This window comes from Artemia sp. Qi Xiang Cuo, chromosome 4, assembly GCF_049724085.1.
Source record: "Artemia sp. Qi Xiang Cuo chromosome 4, ASM4972408v1, whole genome shotgun sequence".
Lineage (NCBI taxonomy): Eukaryota > Metazoa > Arthropoda > Branchiopoda > Anostraca > Artemiidae > Artemia > Artemia sp. Qi Xiang Cuo.
Genome location: NC_142797.1, coordinates 77,292,060 through 77,308,350, shown reverse-complemented (window position 1 = coordinate 77,308,350; position 16,291 = coordinate 77,292,060). Strand labels below are relative to the sequence as shown.

Here is a 16,291-nt window from a genome sequence, read left to right as displayed (position 1 = left end):
GCTGACATTGTCTATAAAATCAACAAGTTTTGGACCATTGCTGAATATGGGACGGATATACTTTATTGCTGTAATTTTCCCAAGGGGAAATATTAATGAAGTAAATACATTGAAACATTGTTTAGAATCGAAAACTGTTAAGAGTTGAAAATAGTTTCTATTTGAAAACCGTTTGATATTGAAAACAAAGCGAAGTTTAATGTTCGACATAATTATAAAATTAAGACCATTATGTGGAGTTTCTTAGTAGGTCAATCTTAAGTTTTCTTTTCTATTTAGGGGAGGGAGGGGCGGAGGTTAGATTCCTAGGGATTATTTTGCCTTGTTTTTCGTATATTTATTTTTTTTATTATTTATTTGGGGTACTATTCTAAACTTGGTTATTCCAATTCTTAAACTTTTGCTGCTGCTGGTTTTTTTTTGCGTGTTATGTTTGCCATGGTGGAAGTACGTCTCTTTAAGCCCACTCCCACAGCGGATGCCAATGCTACTCAGCGGAGGAATAGGGAGCTGTTAAATTCATCCACCCAGAATCATTTATTTCACCTAAAATTTACCTAGTTGTCATATAAGAATAATTTTGTAAATCATGCAAATTCGTTCCCTTTTTAAAGAAAAACAGTCAGAGGCAGAACTATAATGCTGCCTATGTAAAGAATAATATGCCCTTAGAGTGCTATCCTGTTTAACATAGTCATTAGTGCTACCCTAATAGCCGGATTAACCTATATCCCAATTACTTAACTGAGAGGGCAACCAGTTCCCCTCCCTTCCTCTTTTTTGTTACCTACACATCATACCTTCAAGATGCCTTCAATACATCTGATCAAACTTTAGATAAAGTTGCTCTATTAAAAACTTTTGAAAGGATGAATAACCTTATGGGAGGGAAAGGGCTCCAAAACTGAAAGCTCTGAGTTCAAGAGCCGTAAACAATGGATATTGACAAGTGTTTAGACCAAAATTATAATGGGAAAAAGGTGCTTGGTGTGCTGCTGGTTTAAAACTTTTAGGAATCATTGTCTTGGTCAAAAGGATGAACAGTCTTGTTGCAGAAGAGGAGGGAGTTAGCGGTCTAGTAATGAACCAAAAAATTGTTTTCCACCATGGACTTGAAATTTCCAGCTCTAAGTCCTTGGGACGACAGGATTGTAAAGCACAGATAAATTGCTCCAGGGCAAGGTCACCCTTATCCTGCTCCCATTTGCCCACCAAATGGGAGCACAAAAAGTACTAAAAAACTTTTTCCCCTGGCAAATTCGTGTGAAAGAGGTACGTAAACACTTGGGAAGGGATCGTTTGATTGGAATTTGAAAATTCTAGTGTTCTTTTAAGGTCTAAAAATGATTTTGGGGCAATCAGCACCCCTTGCGTGTCGATTTTTGCTAACCTACCCCTTTGTGACCCCTATAATACTAAATTAGGTTCAGATTTTCATTTTGTTCACAATTTTGAAAAGGTTCAATATTTATGGTTCCAGGCTTGATATCAAGCGACATGGGTATTAGTCTTTAATTATGTAAATTATCCTTTGTTCACAGAGAGGTTTTGGTAGAAAAGATGGCTAAGTCTAGGTTCGGTTGTCCAATCAGCTAGGACGTATCAGAGGTCATTCGCTTGGCCAAGATGCCTAGAGTTTCTCAATGGTATAATCTGGAAATGAAACCTGCACTTATGCACCTAACTTTTCAAATTATTTGCAGTAATTCGAGATTTCCTTGGGGAATCAAGTTGAAACTTTCAAGTAGTGTTGTGGCTGGGATCAAGTGATTCTCCAATATTGATATAAGGGAAAGAGACATAGTGTAGACAGAAGACACTGCGTGCATCCGGGTCCTTGAAGTTGTATATTTGCTATATCCTAGAAACGCCTTTGGGGATAAAGTTTAAATTCTCAGGAACTATCGGGGCAAGGAAAAGGAGAGAGTAGGAAAAGAGTAGTTCATCTTTTGCGCTGAGAGGAGGGGAATGTGCTAAACAAATTTGTCTCTGATCCACCAAAATGTTTTATTCTGTCAGCTCTTATAGTATTTATAATGTAAGCACAGTTAGATAGTAAGGTAAATTCAAAGGCACTATGTCAGGGATGCCAACTAAGAAAAATCTAGAAGGGTAAGATTTATTTTTCAAAATCTTTGAGAGAGTAATTTTTGATGTTTTCAATGGCAATACCGACAAAAATTACTTTTCAATAAAAATGACAAATTTTTTTCCAAAATCTGGGTAGGGGAGCGAGAAATCTAGGAGCAATTACTAACCTCTCTCCCTTTGACACGTCTATACTATTTACTTTCCCATTAGCCAAAACGGCGTATCTGTAATATTTTTGAACAGCTTGAGGTATCAAGTTGAAACTTTTAGGTACTTAATTGTTTAAGTTTAAATAATAATGATTTCCTCCAATGCAGATGAATAGTTTTGCCCTATCAACCTCAGTATTGATTCAGACTTCGTTGTGTTAACATCAAAAATTTTTCGGATATAACCCTGCTCAAGCTGTGAAATTTCCCTGTGGACTTTCATTTTGGATTTATTTTAATAAGCGGATTATAGTTTTGCGGGCAATTTCAAATTCCCTCAGGACATTAAATTTCCATTGCCAGTCTTCAGAGTATAAACTCATGTTTTTGGACTTATTATTTCACTAACAAGAACTTAATTAATACAGTGACCTTCAGCAGTTATCAAAGTTCACAATTAATACCGGTATATATCTTTTTTTTTTACCGATGTGCTTCTTGATATACTGATTAAATAAACAAGAGATGTTTACTATCGGAGATCTTGCCTTAGCAAAGTTTATTAAATACCTCCTTTGGCCAGTTTGAATACTTGGAAGAAATTCCACTAGAAATGGACTGAGTTATCTAGTATTCTGCTACAGTACTCATGATAAGCAGACAGTTAGTGAAAATTGCTTAGTTTCTTATGCAGAGAATATTAATGAAGCAAAGAAATCAAAAACTAAAAAGGTAGGACAAGCATTCACAGAAGTAGCGACTTTCCCCAATATATACAAAGAGTTTGCTAGAACAGGGACGCCTGAAAATTCTTCTAGTTCTTCCATTTCTGGACTTTTTCAACAGTTAGCTGCGACCCAGGAAGAAGTTACGATAACTTAGACTAAGCTAGTGGCAGATATAGAAAAACGTGTTGCAGAAAAAATAGCGCAAAACATTGGAACTGGGTCTTCTGGTGCTGTACAGATAAATAGTCAAATTATTACTGCATAAATTTATGATGCTATAGTGCTAGATTTTAATCCGAGGTTTGAGCGCATTGAAAACTTACTTAAAGGACTAAAGAGTCAAATTGAAGCACTAGAAAATCGTATTTTTACAATGGAGAACAAGCTTGATGATTTTGAACAGGAACCTATGCATGACTGTCTGATATTCTCAGGAATAAGACAGCCACCTGGCTCAGATCTTGATACGACAGTCCTAAACCTTGTTAAGTCAACTATGGGAGTTTTGACTATTACTAGAGAACATTTTGTGTCGATTCAGCGTTTCAGACTCAACTCTACGGAAGATTCTCGAAATTTAGCCCGCTGAAATCCAGATCCTGTGGCCCCAGTTTTAGTGAAGTTGGTATCAAAAGAACTTGTGTACGAAGTGTTTAAAACTAAATCAAAATTAGCTGGATCCAGAATTTATGCTAGTGAATTTCTTACGAAACGTAGAAAGGCATTATTAGATAGTGCAAGGGGCAAGTTCGGTGTGAAAAATGTTTGGACAGACAAAGGTCGCATTTTCGCGAAATTATCCAGCCAAAGCGCACCGCGTCGGCTCTATAGCCTAGCTGATACTTACTGAATTTTTCATAGTTGATTTGAGTGGATTTTGTAAGGATAATGGGTGATATTTCTCACTTGCGTTTTCTAGAGAGTAATCCTTTTAGAGTGGGAGATGTTCTTTATGATGACTTACTTCCAGAAAGTATAAATGCTGATTTTTCCCCGCAAAGAGATAGTTGTTATGTGGATGTGATTTCTTCAGGATTAGAGGTGAATGCAAGACTGTTTTGCCTGTGTTATTGGAATTGCCATGTAACTTCAAAGTATTATGAAATTCTCTAGTTAATTTAAAATGTGAATAGTAAATTCGATGTAATTGATCTTTGTGAAACTTTTTTAACTTCTATGCATGTTCTGTCGTTATATAATTTTTCAGGATACAGGCTTATTGTAAGGAATAGTGAGAGAATGTGACGTGGAGGTTTGGCATTTATGGTTAAGGATCATTTTGTTGCTAAAATAAGGGAAAACCTATCAGTTTGGATAGAAGGTAAGGTAGAATCTTTTACTCTTGAGCTGGAAGTTGGTGGAAAAAATATATTGATTACTGAGGCTTATAAGCAGCCGAGTACAGTTTGGGAGGAGTTTGAAAATGGTTTTAGTAGTTTAATGGATGCAGTAGAATTGAGTAATCTGGAGTGCATTTGCATGGGGGATTTTAATTTTGATCTTTTAAGTTTATACAATGAATTTGGATTTTTTAAACCTTTTCTCTAGTTATGATTTTTATCCATTAGTTAGGATTCCGACTCGTGTTACAGGACAGTCAGCTACACTTATTGACAATATTTTCGTGCGATCCCGGGTATTACATAACTGTTATGCTGACGTTATAGTAAATGAGGTTTCCGATCACTTTCCTATAGTAGCAGTGACTTCATATCATTATGCGATAAAGCAGAACAGGACAAAGGTTAAAAAAAGGCAACTAAAAAAAGAGAACCTACAGAAGTTTAGAGAGGAACTAAGTATCGTGTCATGGAAACCAGTTTATGAAGAATCTGAAAGTGCTTCTGCGGCATTCGATAAGTTCATGGACATATTGCAGCCAATATTTGAGAGAACTTGCCCAGTAAAGAGCATAAAGGTGAGGAAAAAGGAACCCCGAAAACCTTGGGTAACTATAGAGCTACTTGACTTAATTAGAAGGAGAAATACATTGTATTTGAGTTACTTAAATAGTAACCATAGTCAAGATCTAACTGAATTTAGACAAATCCGTAATAAATTAAATCGGCTATGGCGGTCATGCATCCGCTAATATTATGGATAGAAATTTAAGGAAAACAACGGCAATACGAAAATGACTTTGAATATTATAAATGAAATCATAAATAAGAAGAAAGAGACTGAGATTCCTACCAGTCTGATCTCTAATGGTAAATTTGTTAAGGGAAATGAAGAGGTGGCTGATTTGTTTGGTGAATATTTTTCCAGGTCTGGTGAACCAACAAGTGAGAATCAATACGATGAAAATAGTGAAACTAATGAGATGTTCCGTGACGAAAAGGGAGTTGGACTGGCAATATCTGCAGATGAAACGAACATTGAAGAATTAAAAAAGATAGCCTAAAAGGATTGGTAAAATTAAGTTCTCCAGAGAATGATGGAATTAATCTGAAAGCGTTCAAGCATGTTATGGTATATTTGTTGCCTTGTATTGTTTATTTGATTAACCTTTCTTTGAAGAAAGGTGAATTTCCTACTCGTCTGAAAGAGGCTAAAGTTATTCCGCTTCACAAAGGGAGTTCAAAAACTGATCCGTCTAATTGGAGGCCGATTTCAATATTGCCCCTATTTGCTAAGCTGTATGAAAAAGTGATGCATCGACGACTTTATAACCATCTGACTACTTACGGTTTTCTTAGTGATACCCAGTTTGGATTCAGGAAAACCACTCTGCAATACATGCAGTCCAGCATCTAACAGATTTCATCAATGTTGCTCTCGAAAAAAGAGTACTGGTACTTTCAGTATTTATAGACTTTGGAAAGGCTTTTGACAAGGTGGTTCATAAAATTTTGTTAAATAGGCTAAGCCGTTTAGGGATCCAAGGGGTTATTCTGAAATGGTTTGAATCTTATCTTAACCAGCGTATTATTCGAGTCTCTATAAAAAATTTTATTTCAAAAAATTTTATCGTTAATTCTGGTGTGCCTCAGGGTTCAGTGCTTGGCCCACTTCTTTATCTAATTTACGTTGATACCATGCGTTCTTCTATATCAGATGCACTTATAACGTCTTTTGCTGATGACATGGTGTTTACGATTACAGCTACTTGTCTGAACCAGTTAAATGAGAAGACAAATAAGGCCCTCGCTTAATTGATAAGTTTTACAAATTCTAGTTATTTGGTAGTGAATATTTCAGAAACAAATTTCGTGACATTTTGTAGAAATGGAGTTTCATGTGTTTTAGATAATAAAATTATTTTTAACGGTGAATTTTTAAAGCATGTAAATAGTGTTAAATATTTGGGCTTTAGTCTTGATTTTAATTTAAGTTGGAAATCACATTGTAATCTTGTGGCAGTTAAGATTTCAAGAGGGTTGGTTGTGATAAGAAGACTGAAAAATCAACTACCGTCAAATGTTTTACTTTTACTTTATCATTCTATTGTTAGCCCTTATTTATCATATGGTTGCATGTTATGGACTAGTAGTTTTATTTCAAGTTTTAGAAAGGTCCAAATTTTACAGAATAAAATAGTTCGTATTTTAGGTAATTACATTCAGTTTGAGAATAGCACGTTGAATTGCTTTACAAGTTTGAAAATTTTAAATATTTATCAGTTACGGGATTACCAGTTAGCAATTTTTATTTTCAATGTTTGAATAAGTGTTCACCGGAGGTATTTTGGGAAATTTTTAAAGCTAACTAATCTTATTACTGTTATGAGACTAGAAATGCGAATGACCTTGCATTGGAGCTCCGGAATACTCAACTTGCTGCGTTTCTGCCTCGTTTTGCGGGACCGGGGGTGTGCAATTCCCTCCCGGATGCTATAAGACAAGTTGATAATGTAAGCCAGCTCAAGAGTAGATTGAAGCGTTACCTTTTGGGTTATAATCTGAATGATTAGATTTTTGAATTTGATTAATGTTTGGTATGAAAATTGTTTGGACAGATAATGGTCGCATCTTCGCAAAATTACCCAGCCAAAGCGCACGGAGTCGGCTCTATAGTGTAGCTTATACATATTTATATTGTCATAGTTGATTTATTTAGATGTATGTCTTTTTCTATTTTTTTATTTAATTTTTTTTTTCTGTTTTTTTTTTTTTGAGTGTATGTCTTAAGGATGATATGTGATATTTCTCACTTGCGATTTCTAGAGTGTAATCCTTTTAGAGTAGGATATGTTCTTTATGTTGATTCAGTTCAAGTGCTGATTTTTCCCCGTAAAGAGATAGTTTTTATGTGGATGTAGAGCTTTATAATAATGGATTTGCAGCCATCGTAAACAAACCTTCGGGTTTTTGTAGATGGCCGCTGTAAATTTGTTTGTATTTTTTTATGTTAAATAAATTAATTTGAATTTGAATTTGAATTTATGGGGACTATAGGCTAATCCATTCATGGCTAAGTCACAATGTGAATCAAAATAAATTATTTAGTATCATTTTATCAAAACACTACATCTCCTATGTAGGGCTGTATCCAGGACTTTTTTTGGATGGGATTTTTGTCGGGGGGGGAGTAAAAACCCTAAAAAATTCAAAATATTTTTTTTCTTTTTATTACGCTTTTACGAGTCGGACTGATATTTCTGAGGGGGGGGTCAAATCCCCTAATCACCCGGGATATGCCTTGCTCCCGAATAGGCGCCCCAGAATAGATCGCAATGAATATGTCCTGAGAACAGGTTTTGAGATTGTGCTGAAGCTTTCAAGGAATACTGGGGAGAATGGGCAGTGAATCTTAACCTGGGAGAGTGAAAATAAAGTAAGATACAAGTATTTAGTCCCTTAACCGTTTAAAATTTTGGTACTATGAGCCTCTTTTGAACTAGAATGTAATTCCGAAGAAATCAAACAGTTCCTGGTAACGAACTGTGAGTAAGGAGCGTCCCGGCTCAATAGCAACCAAAACTCTAAGAAACCGAAGTTTAACAACAGCAGATACATCAAAAGAATCAGATTATTATGCTGATTTCAGATATATAGTCTTACCATCAAAAGTTACGCGCCTAAAAATACTTGGCTTATTTTCAGAAAAAGGGGGAAACATCCCCGCAAAAGTGATAGAATCTTAATGAAACTCAACCATCAGATCTAGCGTATCAGAGAACTCTACTGTAGAGGTTTGAAGCTTCTATCTGCAAAAATGTGGAATTTTGTATTTTTGCCAGAAGAAAGATGACGGAAGTGTCTTTATTTGTTTTTTTTTTTTTTTCAGGGGAGATCGTATCGATCCAGTGGTCCTAGAATATCACGAGAGGGCTTATTCGAACGGAAACTAAAAGTTCTAGTGCATTTCTTTATTGACCGAAAAATTGGAGGGCAACCAGGCCCCCTACCACGCTAATTTTTTCCCAGAGTCACCTAATCAAAACTATTAGATGGCCATTTTGTTCAACATAGTCAAAAATCCAATAAATATTTCTTTGAAGATCACATGACTCCCCTGAGTCCTCGGGGGAAGGGCTGCAAGTTATAAACTTTGCCCATTGTCAAACAGTTCGTGGTAACGAAATGCAAGTAAGGAGCGACCCGGCTCAATAGTAACCGAAACTCTAAAAAACGGAATTTTGATACCCATAGATAATCAATAGAATCAGATTTTTATGCTGATTTCAAATATATAAGTTTATTAAGTTTAGTTTTACCCATCAAAAGTTACGCGCCTGAGAAAATTTGCCTTATTTTCGAAAAAAGGGGGAATCACCCCTAAAAAGTCATAGACCTTTAATGAAAATCACACCACCGGATTCAGCTTATCATAAAACCCTATTGCGGAAGTTTCAAGCTTCTATCTGCAAAAATGTTGAATTTTTTATTTTTTTTTCAGAAGAAAGATCACAGATGCGTGTTTATTTGTTTTTTTTTTTGTATTTTTTTCCAGGGGTGATTGTATCGATCCAGTATTCCTAGAATATTGTAAGAGGGCTAATTTGTACGGAAATTAAAAGTTCTAGTGCCCATTTTAAGCGACCAAAAATATTTAAGGGCAACTTGGCCCCCTCCCACGCTCATTTTTCACCAAATAAACCCAATCAAAATTTTTAGATAGCCATTTTCTTCAGCGTAGTAGAAAATCTAATAAATATGTCTTTGAGGATGACTTAATCCTCCACAGTTCCCGAGGGAAGGGCTGGAAATACGAACTTTGCCCATTGTTTACATATAGTAATGGTTAATGGGTTCTGATGGGGGGTGTCGGAGGAGGGGTTCCGGGGGAGGATCCTTCCATGGAGGATGTTTCCCTGGAGGAAGGGACATTTCTATGAAGGGGTGCCGGATTTCCCAGCATTATCTAAAAAAAGATCAGAAATTAAAACAAAAAAAAATTGTTTTTTCAACCGAAAGTAAGGAGCAACATTAAAACTTAAAACAAATAGAAATTATTACGTATATGAGGGGGTTCGCACCCTAGTCAATACCTCACCCTTTTCGCTAAAGTTTTTTTTAGTAGTTCCGAAAGAGCTATCTATTCTAATTAACCGGCCTTTGTGATTCAGAGATTTGTGATTCGAACAGAATTCGAACTTTAGCGTAAAGAGCAAGGTATCGACTAGGGGTCAAACTCCCTAATATACGTAATAAAAATACGAATATAGAAGTTCGTTACGTAAGTTAATTCATAAGTTACGTCAGAACAAAATTCCGAGACAGCCATTTAGCCAAAAAAGTAAAATTAATATGCAATTTTCGTTTAATTATTCATGTACGGAGAGCCAAAATCAAAGCTGCATTAATTCAAAAACGTTAAGAAATTAAATAAAAAAAAAGTTTTTTTAACTGAAAGTCAGGAGTGACATTAAAACTTAAAACGAACAGCAATTATTCTGTATATGAAAGGGGCTGTCCCTCCTCAATACCTCACTCTTTACGCTAAAGTTTGAATCTGTCACACAACTTTATTTTTTAAAACAATAAAAAACTTTAGCGTAAAGAGTGAGGTATTGAGGAGGGGACAGCCCCTTTCATATACGGAATAATTTCTGTTCGTTTTAAGTTTTAATGTCGCTCCTTACTTTCAGTTAAAAAAACTTGTTTTTTTTATTTAAGTTAAATATAGCATTGGTTATTGGGGAGTATACAGACGTTTTCAAGAGGGATTTCTTCAGGTGGTGGGGAGGGGGGGGGGGTCGGAGGAGAGGATTACGTGGGAGGATCTTTCCATGGAGAATTTTCTCATGGGGGCAGGTACATAGGTACATATCTATGAAGGGGGTGCTGGAATTTCCAGCATTATTTAAAAAAAGATCAGAATTTAAATTAAAAAACAAGTTTTTTCCACTGATAGTAAGGAGCAACATTAAAACTTAAAACGAACAGAAATTATTACGTATATGAGGGGGTTCTCTCCCTAGTTAATCCCTCTCACTTTACGCTAAAGGTTTCTTTAATACTTTCAAAAGAGCTATATATTTTAATTAAACGGCCTTTGTAAATCAGGGGTCATTCTTGAAGTATTGGAATAAAATTCGAATTTTAGCGTAAAGCGTGAGGTATTGACTAGGGGACTAACCCCCTCATATATGTAATAATTTCTGTTTGTTCGTTTTAAGTTTTAATGTAGCTCCTTACTTTCTGTTGAAAAAACTTGTTTTTTTTTTATTTAATAGCAATCTATAGCAAAATTAACCCTGTTTACCCAGTTTCTCAAAATATTATATCTGCATTATTTCAGTAGCAGCTTTAGGGATTGAGTTGACGTTTTCAGAGAATGTAGGAGCGCCAATTAGACCCCGAATTTGACTTTGTGGAGGGGCATGGATCCATATTTTCAAAATGTCACAACCATACCAACCTACTAAAAAGTTTGGGACGAACAAACATGGGGCATTTGATTTTGTCTTTTCAATGAGCTTCAAAACGACGTTTATGGGTTTTAAGGGCAGGAGAACTATATAGAGACAACGAATTCGAAATTAGCTTTGATTGGTGACGCCCAAAAATGGGCCTTTTCCTTTGTCTCTAATGGGCGTGGGACTGACTGGGGATATGGACTGAGCCAATTAGGCCTAAATAAAACAAAAGTATTTTGAAGATTGGTTAGTCGATATTTGACAACCAAAAAAGGGCTACAAATTCTTTTTTCTCAGATAGGTTTAAACCTGAAGGATAGGTAGGAAAAAGGGACCTCAGTAATGACAGAATCCGTGAAAAACAATGTTGCTTTGACAGTAGTATGTTACGTTATACTTTGCTTACACATATAGGAATTACCATGGTATTTGCTTACACATATAGGAAAAATATTTCCAGAGCATGTACTTATGAATTGGCTTGCCCTATGTTCCTTGGCACCTTTCCAGAGCATGTACTTATGGATTTGGAGCCTTTACGTTCCTTCCTATGCTATTTGGGGCCTTTACGTTCCTTCCTATGCTATTTGGGGCCTTTACATTCCTTCCTATGCTATTTGGGGGCTTTGCGTTCCTTCCTATGTCATTTGGGGCCTTCCTATGCTATTTTCAAAGAGAGTGAGTATTTGGAGCATGTACTTGACGATGGATAAAAGGGTTAAGGTGATTAGCAATTACGAGCAAGGATCCTTCCACTGGTTCCTGGCAGTAGGCTACGCATATCAAATTGCTGTATGGTGGGTTAGGTAACATGATTAAACATGCTTTTACAATCGGAATTCATTGATTGACATTTGCAAAAAAGGGGTAATTAGTGATTGGATAATTTTTTAACGTGAAGGGTCAATTTTGGAGGGAAAACCAAATTTGCTCAGAATCAAAAATAAATGGGATCTGCCTCAAGGGCAAGGCTCAGAGGCCCTTCGTTCCCCCATTTCTGAGGGCAGGGGGGGTCAATTTTGGAGGGAAAATCAAAAATACTCTGAATCAAAAATAAATGGGATCTGCCTCAAGGGGAAGACTCAGAGGCCCTTCGTCCCCCCATTTCTGAGGGCAGGGGAGGGGGGAGTGCCAATTTTGGAGGGAAAACCAAAAATACTCAGAATCGAAAATAAACGGGATCTCTCTCATGGGCAAGGCTCAGAGGTCCTTCGTTCCTCCATTTCTGAGGGGCAAGAGAGGGAGGGGGTAAATTTTGGAGGGAAAACCAAAAATGCTCAGAATCGAAAATAAACGTGAATCTGCCTCAAGGGGAAGGCTCAGAGGCCCTTCGTTCCCCCATTTCTGAGAGCAGGGGAGGGGGGGTAATTTTGGAGGGAAAACCAAAAATACTCAGAATCGAAAATAAACTGGATCTACCTCAAGGGGAAGGCCTGGGCTGATGTTTGCAAGTCGAAGAATTTGTCTTTGTTGGTTTGAATGTCTAAAGTGCCTGTCTTTCTCTGTTTACATGTCTGATTCTTTTTGTTTGCATGTCCGGGTTGGTGTTTGTAAGTCCAAGTTGGGTTTTCAGACCTACGTTTTTTAGATTTTCGTGCGTGTTTGGTTCCCAGTGTTTATTATTTGAGAAGTTAACTTGAGTATTTCGTGATTTGACATGCCTGAAATAATGAATTAGAATAGTTAATTAGCTGTTTGGGTTTTCAGACCTAGTTTTTTAGATTTTCGTGGGTGTTCGGTTCCTGGGATTTATTATTTGAGAAGTTAACTTTAGTATTCCGTGGTTTGACTTGCCTGAAATCATGAATTAGAATAGTTAATTAACCGTTTGGGTTTTCAGACCTACGTTTTTTAGATTTTCGTGGGCGTATCTGATGAAATAATTTAGGTCGTATGATCAATTTGATTTATTTTTTAATGCAGTAGTTTTTCAGTAAGGACTTTCGATATCCTAAAAGTGTTTAATTCAAACTTTTACCTTGACCATCGATGTTGTTAGCAGAATTTCAAAAGGATCATTTATGAGTGCTGGCGTATCTGATGAAATAATTTAGATCGTATGATCAATTTAATTTATTCTTTAATGCAGTAGTTTTTCAGTAAGGACACTCGATATCATAAAAGTGTTTGATTCAAACTTTTACATTGAGCATCGATGTTGTTAGTAGAATTTCAAAAGGATCGTTTATGAGTGCTAGCGTATCTGATGAAATAATTTAGGTCGTATGATAAATTTAATTTATTTTTTTTAATACAGTAGTTTTTTAGCAAGGACACTCAATATCCTAAAAGTGTTGGATTCAAAATTTTACCTTGACCATCGATATTGTTATAAGAATGTCAAAAGGATCGTTTATGAGTGCTGGCGTATCTGATGAAATAATTTAGGTTGTATGAACAATTTAATTTTTTTTTAATGTAGTAGTTTTTCAGTAAGGACACTTGATAACCTAAAAGTGTTTGATTCAAACTTTTACTTTGAGAATTGATATTGCTAGCAGAATTTCAAAAGGATTGTTTGTGAGTGCTGGCGTATCTAATGAAATAATTTAAGTCGTATGATCAATTGAATTTTTTTTTAATGCAGTAGTTTTTCAGTAGGGACACTCGACAACCAAAAAGTGATTGATTCAAACTTTTACCTTGAGAATCAGTTTTGTTAGAAGAATTTCAAAAGGATCGTTTATGAGTGCAGGCGTATCTGATGAAATAATTTAGGTCGTATGATATTAGTGGTAGTTTTTTTTTTAAGTAAACTCGATGTTTCTCTATAATTCAATCCCAACGTCCCCCTGCTCTGAGTGTTGAGAATGATTTCACGACATTATTCTAGTTTTTTTTTCTTGCCCCAAACTATTTTTTTTATCATGAACCCTTTTGAGGTCAATTTGACCAACTACTTGGTGCCCATTAAAAACGAAATTTTTGAGTTAAATAAGTAGTTTTGTATCTTTTAAAAGAGCTTTAAGGGGTTTGAGAGATTTTTTTTTGTTCGGCATAGATGAAAGGTCCAATACCTCAGTTAAACTAAGAGGTTACATTTTGATATTTTTTGACAATTTACTAAATTTTAAGGTTTTCTTTAGTTTCAAAATGTTTTTGTCAGTCACCATCTTTAATTATTCACAAACAATACTGAAGAAAACCTATTTCCACAGTTTATCAACATTAAATTGTTAAGAAGGCTATTATTTCATTTTCAATTTTCATTTTTTTGATTTTATATTGATGAAGAATTTAGACACAACTTCAACTAGTTATTTTTTTGTTCGGCATAGACGAAAGGTCCAATACCTCAGTTAAACTAAGAGGTTACATTTTGATATTTTTTGACAATTTACTAAATTTTAAGGTTTTCTTTAGTTTCAAAATGTTTTTGTCAGTCACCATCTTTAATGATTCACAAACAATACTGAAGAAAACCGATTCCAACTGTTTATGAACATTAAGTTGTTAAGAAGGCCTTTATTTCATTGAAATAAGCATTTACATTTTAATTTTCATGTTTTTGATTTTATGTTGATGAAGAATTTAAACACATCTTCAACTAGTTATTTTTTTTTTGTTCGGCATAGATGAAAGGTCCAATACCTCAGTTAAACTAAGAGGTTACATTTTGACATCGTTTGACAATTTACTAAATTTTAAGGTTTTCTTATGCAAGAGTCGAACACACACAAAAACACACACAGACACACACACAAACATACACACATGTTACCAAATTCCACATTATTGCACAGAAATACCAAAATCATAGGTTAGGTTAGCCTATGTACGCGCGCGTACATAGTTGAAGATGTAACTAGTTGACAAAAAAATAACTAGTTGAAGATGTGTTTAAATTCTTAAACACACACGAAAGGAGTCAAACACACACGAAAACCTAAAAAACCTAGGTCTGAAAATCCCCAAACAGCTAATTAACTATTCTAATTCATGATTTCAGGCACGGAAAACCACAAAATACTAAAGTTAACTTCTCAAATAATAAACCCCAGGAGTCAAACACACACGAAAATCTAAAAAACCTAGGTCTGAAAATCCTCAAACAGTCAATTAAATATTCTAATTCATGATTTCAGGCAAGTCAAACTATGAAATACTAAAGTTAACTTCTCAAGTAATAAATCCCAGGAACCTACCACCCACGAAAATCTAAAAAACTAGGTCTGAAAACCCGAACAGCTAATTAACTATTTTAATTCATGATTTCAGGCACGTCAAATCACGAACTACTAAAGTTAACTTCTCAAATAATAAACCCCGGGAACCAAACACCCACGAAAATCTAAAAAACGTAGGTCTGAAAACCCAACTTGGACTTGCAAACACCAACCCGGACATACAAACAAAATGAATCAAACATGTAAACAGAGAAAGACAGGCACTTTAGACATTCAAACCAACAAAGACATATTCTTCGACTTGCAAACATCAGCCCAGGCCTGCCCCTTGAGGTAGATCACTTTTATTTTTGATGTTTTTATTTTTTCCTCCAAACTTAAACCCCACCCCCCTCTCCTGCCCTCAGAAATGGGGGAACGAAGGGCCTCAGGGCCATCGCCTTGAGTCAGATTCCCGTTTATTTTTGATTCTGAGTATTTTTGGTTTTCCCTCCAAAATTTACCCCCTCCCTCTCCTGCCCCTCAGAAATGGAGGAGCGAAGACCTCTGAGCCTTGCCCATGAGACAGATCCCGTTTATTTTCAATTCTGAGTATTTTTGGTTAACCCTCCAAATTTGACCCCCCCTCCCCAGCCCTCAGAAATGGGGGAACAAAGGGCCGCTGAGCCGGCCCCGTTAGTCAGAGACCAGTTATTTTTGAGTCGTAGTATTTTTGATTGTCCCCCCACAATTAACCCTCCCTCTTCCCTGCGCTAAGTAATGGGGGGAACGTAGGGCCTCTGAGACTTGAACGAGAGGCGCATTCCATTCATTTTCTATTCTGAGTATTTTTGGTATTCCCTCAAAAATTGACCCCCTCCTCCCCTGCCCTTAGAAATGGGGAAACGAAGGACCTCTGAGCCTTGCCCTTGAGGCAGATCCAATTTATTTTCGATTCTGAGCATTTTTGGTTTTCCCTCCAAAATTGACCCCCCCCTCCCCTGCCCGCAGAAATGGGGGAACGAAGGGCCTCTGAGCCTTCCCCTTGAGGCAGATCCCAATTATTTTCGATTCTGAGTATTTTTGGTTTGCCTCCAAAATTGACCCCCCCCCTCCCCGGCCCTCAGATCGTGTGTAACGCTGGTCCTCTGACCCGTGCCCGTGTGGCAGATCCCATTTATTTTCGATTCTGAGTATTTTTTGTTTTCCCTCCAAAATTGACCCTTCACGTTAAAAAATTATCCAATCACTAATTACCCCTTTTTTTGCAAATGTCAATCAATGAATTCCGATTGTAAAAGCGTGTTTAATCATGTTACCTAACCCACAGTACAGCAATTTGATATGCGTATCCTACTGCCAGGAACCAGTGGAGGGATCCTTGCTCGTAATTGCTAATCACCTTAACCCTTT

General features: G+C 36.3%; 1 protein-coding gene across 1 annotated transcript in view; it reads left to right on the top strand.

Moving 5' to 3' along the window:
- LOC148953453 (cytochrome P450 3A8-like) overlaps positions 1-16,291 on the top strand; it is a 97,153-nt gene that overhangs the window by 69,991 nt on the left and 10,871 nt on the right. The window lies entirely within an intron of this gene.